The following is an 8,348-nucleotide window of genomic DNA, read 5'->3' as shown; positions in this document are numbered from 1 at the left end:
AATATACTTTAGGAATGTAGATGAAATTCAGACATTCTCAGGTGAAGGAAGATTAAGAGAATTTATTGCCAATAGATCTACCCTGGAGAAAAAAGATAGCTAACAGAAATTTTCTAAATTGAAAGAAAATTATTTGTAAAAAACAAGTTTGGAACATCAGTACAAACAAAAGAAAATGTATGAGCAAAATATGAGTAAATAGAATTACATTTCTTTTTTCTTTTCTTTTTTCTTTTCTTTTCTTTTTTTTTTTTTTTTTTAAGCAAGGCAACCCTTGGTTGACCTCACAGATTGCAAGGACCTTGTCAGTTTACAATCTCTTATTTTTTTTTTTATTTTTTACACCTACAGCACCTGGTCTTCTTAGGTGGTCTCCCATCTAAGTACTAACCAGGCCCAACCTTGCTTAGCTTCTGAGATCAGACAGGATCGGGCTTGTTCAGGGTGGTATGACCATCATTTCTTTTCTTATGTTTTCTAAATTATATGTGCTAATGGAAGTCAAAATTGTAACAATGTCTAGTGTGGAATTCAATATATCTAAAGGAAATACATACAGGAAGGACATACAGGACATACAGGAAGGAAAAACAATTATAAATGAGAAATACATGGATGTAAAGGGACATAAGATTTCTACACTTCACTCAAACTGATAAAATACTGATAGCAGTAGAATTTGATTAATATGTACCTGCAATATAATTTCTAAAGCAATCACTAAATAAACTGTAAATAACATACACTCAAAAACACTATACACAAATGAAATAAAATTCTAAAAAATGTCAGTAATCCACAAAAATTAAGAAAAGAGAAACATAAATGAAAAACAGAGGAGTAAAAAGGAAACAAAATATAAAATGACAGACTTAGCCTTAATATATCAATAATTAAATTAAATGCAAATAGCCTAAATACATCATTTAAAAGTCAGAGCTTGACAAAGTGGATTCAAATGTGATCCAAGATACATCGCCTCTAAGAAACTCACTTCAAATATAATGACGTACATAGCTTGAAAGGAAAAAGATGAAAGAGTAGTATATACCTTGCAAATATTAATAATATTAATCAAAAGCAGGAATGACTATATTAGTGTCAGAAAAAGTGACTTTCAAAGCAAAGAAAATTATCAGAGACAGAGACATTACATAATAATAAAAAGGGTCAACCCATAAAGAAGACATAACAATTCTATGTGTATGTGAACCAAGCAAAAAAGCTGCAAAATATGTGAACTTAAATAAAAGGTGAAATAGACAAATCCACAATTATTGTCAGAAACTTCAACATTGCTCCCTCTCTCTCTGGTACTGATAAATTGCTAAACAGAAAGTCAAAAGGATTGCGAAGAACCCAACTACTCCAGTAACCAACAAAATATAATTGACATTTATAGAACACTTCATCTAACAATAGCAAAAAAATGCCACATCATTTTCAAGCACCCAAAGGAATATATACCAAGATAGATTATATTCTGGGCCATAAAACCAACTGCAACAAATTTAAAGGATTAAAATCATAAAGACCACATTCTCTGACCGCAATGGAATCAAACTAGGAATCAGTAACATAAACATAATAGAGATATCATCGAAACCTAGAAACTAAACAACACACTTCTAACTACTCCATTAGTCAAAGAGGATATTTTTAGAAAAAATAAAAATACATTAAACTGAATGGAACTGAATATACAACATATCAAAATTCATGACATGCTGCTAAAGCAGTAGTAGGAGAGAAATTTATACCACTGAATACATACTTTAGCATAGACAATATCAACATCCAAACACCTATTGTATTTCTATATATTAACAATAAACATATGGAAAATGATATTTAAAAAATAAAATTCTTAGAAACAAACCTAAAATAAAACCTGTACTGAATACTACAAAATACTATTGAAAGAACTCAAATGAAGATGTAAAAAAAATGGAGAGATATACCAAATTCGTAGGTTCATGGAAGACTGAACATAGTAAAGAAGTCAATTCCTTCCAAATTGATACACAGATTAAACAAATTCCTACCAAAATTTCAGGGAGAATTTTTGAGATATAAATAAGATTATTCTAAAATTTATATGTAAAAGTAAAGGAACTAGATTAAGTAAAATAATCCTGAAAATGAAGACTAAAACTGGAGGAATCACCCAATCCAATTTACAGTAGTCGAAATTCTGTGATATTGGGAATGGTAAAGATACATAGATCAGTGGTTCAAAATAGAAAACCCAGAAATAGCCCCATACAACAGATCAACTGATCGACTGATACTTGACAAAGTGAGAAAATAATTCAGTAGAGGAAGGGTAGTATTTTCAACAAATTGTGCTGGAGGAAATACTTATCTATAATCAAAAACATGAACCTAGACTTAACTTAACACTTTATGTAAACGTTAAAATAGATTTAAATGTAAAGTATAAAATTATTAAACTTTTAAAAAATAACATAAGAGAAAATCTTCAGGACCAATATGATTCAGTGATAGATTCTAAGATAAATTCAAGTAAATCAAAATTTGAAACTTTTGCTCTGCAAAAGATCCTGTTAAGATGATAAAAAGACAAGGTGATATTTGCAAATCACACATATTAGAAAGGACTCAAATCTGGACTACATAAAGAACTCTCAAAAATCAACATTGAAAATATAATCTGTTTAAAAAACTGCTAAAGATTTGAAGAGATATATAGATGGCAAATAAGCACACAAAAATTGTTCATATCAGTAACTGCCAGGAAAATGCAAATTAAGACCAAGATGCAATATTCCTTACATGTATATTCAAGCAACTAAAATAAAAAATGGCGAGAATGTTGGCAAGAATATAGAGAAACTGGATCACTCATACGTTGCTGGTGGGAATGTAAAGTGGCGTAGCAGTCCTCAAATAACATGTATTCTTTTGTGTCTGAACTACTTATGTCATTACATATACTCACACATACTAAACCTTATAATTATTATTAGGTTTAGTATGTGTGAGTATATGTAATTAGTATTTTATACTAATATTGTTATATTATTATGGTTGAAGAACTTTGGAATGCTTCCAGATAATAGAAGTAATACTTGGGATAATAGAAGTAATAATGCTACTAAAATCCTTAACTTATTGGTATTGTTGGTCTTTTATTAAATTTTAGTTGTTCTGTTTTAGAGAATAATTACAGATTTAATTTGCATTTCTTTGATTACAGAAGAGGTTAAACACATTTTTAGCTTTATTGCTCATTTGTATGTCTTCTTTTACAAAATATCTATTGATTATCTTATTTTCTATGTGGTTGCTATTTCTTACTGATTTGTAATTATTGCAAGTTTCTTCTCTCATACTGTGTACTTAAAATGAAAGCACTTTTATTCTCTTACAAATGTCTTTGAATGAACCTCTTTTAATATAGTACGGAGAAATTTCCTACTCCAAAGTCTGAGATATGCCAATATGCTGTCTTGTTTCCATAACAAAGGCCCGGTTGGGGAGGAGATGGATGAAGTCCACAAAACAGGTTAGGATGCTGTTATGGTACAGCTTTGGTACACAGGAGCACAGCAAGCAGTGCCCTCAAATTGTGGTGCCAGCTCTGGTACCCATGGCAGTTACCAAGTGCTTGAGATGCAGATAGTATTATACTCAGCAAAGACTAAAGCACAAGAAAGATTTACTTTTGAACACAAATGAGATCTTAATCCTTCCTCCATTCCTCCAAATCTAGGGATCCTGGAAATATAACGCAAAAGACTATGAGATAGTTCAGAGTGTCTAGCAACAGAGAACTAGAAAAAGAACTGGCAAAATTTTTGTTGTTATTCCTGATAGAACAAGGATATTGTGGCTGACAAAAAAAAAATGGTGAGCAAAGAATGAAATACTTCCTGGGTTTCAGAGTAACCAATCTAACGATAGGGGTGGATCCCTTTGTACGGTGATAAGTGGCATCAAAGGGTCACTTACAACTTAGGATGCAGGAGCCAAAAGAGGAAGTGGCTAATGTTAACTGAAGACACAGAGAAGGTATCAGATAAGAAGGGACTGCTAAGCTGGGTCAGGAAAGAAGACCGAGGTAGCAATAATTTGGGGAAGAGAGAAGGAGAGTAGAAACCAAAGGCTCTCAAACTTTTGTTTAGTGTCCTTAGTACTCAGAAATTTTTCAAGGGCCTTTAAGCTAAGGGAAATATCTAATAGTTTAGTTCCATTTACTAATTAGTTGGATCCAAATAACTTTAAAAGTATATATATATATACATATATATATATATATATATACACACACATACATACATATTTTAACAGCCAATCCTCATCATTTGCGGATTCTATTTTGGGAGTTCTCCTAATGGCTAAAATGTATTTGTAACACCAAAATTTATACCTATGGCACTTTCATGGTCATTTGCAGACACATGCAAAGTGTTGAAATTTTCACAAGATGAACATGTTTCCAGTTGAGGTCAAACAAGAGGACCCTCTACTTTCTAGTTTCAGTCCTATATGGTAAACAGCTCTTTCCGTGATATAGTAAGTGCCATATTTCTCATATTTTTATGCTTTTTGCTGGTGATTTCACTGTTTAGAACACCCTGAAGCATGGTGATGAAATGTTGTCTGTTTCCTAAGCACAGGAAGCTTATGAGGTGCCTTATGAAGCAAAGACACGTGCTAGATAAGCTTCCTTCAGGCACGGGTTATAATGCTACCAGTTTTGAGTTCAGTGTTAATGCGTAAACAGTATATATTAAGATGTCTTTAAACAGAAACACTAATTAAATAAGGTTGTGAACTGGTAAAATTGCTGTGGTCAGGAACTTGCAGGTATTTCCCCTCGAAGCAATGATTCAGTATCTGTTAATTCACTGTTAGTGGGAACATTCTAGAACAGAACAACTGCAAATAACAAGAATCAACTGTGGTGACTTTTAATATAATACATATTAATGGAAGGTAAAAAATGCTTTTACTTCATTGCTAAATACCCAAAATTATGTACTAATGTACCTGGTGAGCACTGCACAATTTCTCAAACTTGGACTCACATCAAACACTGCTGCCTTCATTTCTGGTTCCTCTCTGATTTTCATATGATACTTATTTTTAATCACAACAGCTGTCAGAAACACAGTTTGGAAGAGATCCGATACCATCGATCACGACGTGGCACAATCCGATGTTGAGACTGTCGAACTACATGATCCTGTAGGTACAAAGCGGCAGGGACTGATTTCTCTTGAAGATTTAAAATATCCTGTATCATCTCAGTGAGTTTTCTGTGGCATCTTGGGCATCTCTGCACACACAAGGTGAGAACCATGGGTCTAATTAAAGAAATAAGGGCACTGTGAAACAGAATATTTTTTAAAGAAATAAACTGGTAATTTTTCCACTATGGAAAACATACATATTTTTGCAGAAAATAAGGCTGGAAAATAAAGTTTGAACCAGTAGATGAAGATTTTAACACCATTTTAAAGTGTTTAGTTTTTATTCTTAAGGTATTACAGCCAAAGGTTTTAAAGAGAGGAAGGCCGACTGAAAAATCTGTACATAGATATGTTTGTATGATATATGTACACATAGAGATAAACTCATATATATGAATGATATATATTATATATGCAAATAAATATAAATATATAAATAAACACATGTCTAAATAAATATTTGCATATATGTATATATTTGTTTTAGGAACACAATATGGTTGCCATAAAAGATTACCTGAATTAAGCAGAAATTAGAAGTAGAAAGACAAGACTGTAAAATACTTTTGGTGAGAGATGACAAGAATTGGACCCAAAGCAATAGAAATGGAAAGAAATATTTTTAAGAGATAGTGCAAATATAAGAGTTAAATAATTTGATTAACAATTAGGGATCAAGAGGGGTGTATACCCTATTTCACTTTCTGCTTCCCAGCTTGTGTAAACAGGTAGATGCCATTAACCTAGCTATGTTCAGATTTGAGTTTAGAATTTTTTACACTAGTGTTGGATGAGAAGAATAAATTACAGCTAAATTGTGGTCCTTATGCTAGTTAATCCTTAATACAGCTGCCGGTATCCATCACTGTTTCATTTTTCTGTCAATGCTAAACCATGTTCAGTACTGATGGCCTGAAATATTACTGCTTTTAGAGTTTGAGAGGCCTAAACCTGTACATTCCAGGCTATTTTCAGATTTTGTTTTCAAGTCAAGCCTTACTAAATCAGATATATGACCCTTGTAAACCTACTCAGGCAACAGTTCTAAGATTAACATACAAAGGTAACAATTATTCCCATCTCCCCTCAGGACAGCAAACAGGGCCCATTAAAAACATAGATGTGGCTTGGAGAGGGGAGATGATTTGCTATGCACTGAATGTCTGTGTCACCCTCAAACCCATATGTCAAAGTCTTACTTCCCAATGTGATAATGTTTGGAGGTAGGCTCTTTTGGATGTAATTAGGTTTCAATGAGGTAATGAGGTTAGAGCCCCATGAAGGGATTAGTGTCCTTATAAGAGAAGGAGAGATCAAAGCTTCCTCTCTCCACCAGGTAGTGACACATCGAGAAGCCTGGATGAGAAATACATTTCTGTTGCGTAAGCAGGCTAGTTGGTGGTATCTGCGTTATGGCAGCCTGAGCTAAGGCAAGTATGCATTTACCTGTAGGTGTGAGGAATTCTCGGTGCCCGGCAGGCAGAAGCATGCCTGGGGCTGGCCCGGGGCTGAAGTTGGTGGATTCCTCACACTGGGGGACATCATCTTACTGGTGCCCTGAGGGTGATTGCTAGAGACACTGAGTTAACCTCCTGAGGAAAGCCTCCAGAACAGGCTGAGTTAAGGGAAAGGGCCCAGATTTTAGAAGAAAGAGGTCAACTAGTTGTGCCGGACTGAAAAATGAATGTGAGGTGAAGTGAAGACAGAGTTAGCATGTTCATTCAGGATTCACCCAACAAATATTTAAGGAACACTGAACACAACAGATGACATTCTCATTTTTACTGGTTCAAGCAGGGGAAAGAGATGCCACAGAAAGTGTACCATTATACTTTAAAAGTATATACTTCTTTATAATATTTAATAAGTGAATAAAATCTCTGATTCTTTGCTGTTTCCTCTTTTACCATCCCTGGCCTGCTCCGATTGGGTTTTGCCCCATTACCTTCTCAGTGGGGCTTTCTCTAATCAGTTTTTTAAAAATAGCAACCCCCACTCTCCAGCAGTCTCTATCTTCCTTCCCTTTTTTTTTTTTTTTTTGCTGTAGCTCTTATTATCACCTGACATACTATATAACAGATGTATTTACTTGCTTATTGTCTGTCTCTTCCCCTGCCTTCCCTGCCCCAACTCCTGCGCTGAATGTAATTCTATGAGAGGCTAGGATTCTATTCCCAGAGCCTAGAACAGGTCCTGGAATACTGAAAAGACGTGATAAACTGTTGAATGTAATTACAGTTTAGTTATATTCTATGAGAGAAAAGCACTCTGTGCCATGAAGTTATATTTTAAAAAGACAACACAGTCCAAGATATTAATACATTTTTCTCTGAGAAACTGAGATTTAAACTGAAATGTACAGGATGAGAAGAATTGAGCTGGAGGAGGCAGAGGGCAGGTACCAAGCAGAAAAAAAAAGAGAGCAAAGACCTGTAGGTGTGAAGGCCCTTAAGCAAAAGGAGAGGAGAAGTGGTAGTTTTAGGAAGAGGGACAAGGCAGAGAGCCAAGTTACACAAGCCCTGGGGACAATGGCAAAGCTCTTGGCAGTTATTAAGGGAGTTTAAGCAAAAGCCAAACTGGTGGAGCTCAGGCTATTGTCAACTCACCATAGACTCACCACATTTTAGAGTGTTTTTAGGGTCATATGTGTTGCAATCCTCTACCGTAGTGATTCTCAAACATTTCCTTCTCGGCACTTCTTTCCATTCAAAAACTACTGAAGACCCCAAAGAGCTTTTAGTTTTGTGGGTTATAGCTATGCATATATACTATATTTTATTTAGGTGGGTTGTAGCTGTTGCAAATTTATGAAAATTAAAACAGAAATGTTTTACATATTTGATTCTTTTAAAAATAATAATAAGCTATTGTGTGTTAATACAAGTCACATATTTTTGTGAAAAAGTAACTATATTTTAGAAAACAAAACAAGAATCACATTGCTTCACCTTTTTGCAAATTGCTTTGATGTCTATCTTAAAATACAGATGAATTCTCATAGCTGCTTCTGCAATAAATCTGTTGCAATATCGCATGTCGCATAGCCTCTAGAAAACTGCACTGTCCACTTATGAAAGAATGAGACTAGAAAGGGAAGAAAATATGTAGCATTATTATAGAAATAGTTTT

The 8,348-nt window shown here is 34.1% G+C and overlaps 1 pseudogene; it reads right to left on the bottom strand.

Annotated features, from left to right (window-relative positions):
* Window positions 1–342: 342 nt before the first annotated feature.
* Window positions 343–461, bottom strand: LOC118606013 (annotated as a pseudogene).
* Window positions 462–8,348: the final 7,887 nt, after the last annotated feature.

This window comes from Rousettus aegyptiacus, unplaced genomic scaffold, assembly GCF_014176215.1.
Source record: "Rousettus aegyptiacus isolate mRouAeg1 unplaced genomic scaffold, mRouAeg1.p scaffold_m13_p_7, whole genome shotgun sequence".
Lineage (NCBI taxonomy): Eukaryota > Metazoa > Chordata > Mammalia > Chiroptera > Pteropodidae > Rousettus > Rousettus aegyptiacus.
The sequence above is the reverse complement of the archived record's forward strand: the minus strand, read 5'-3'. Positions and strand labels throughout refer to the sequence as shown.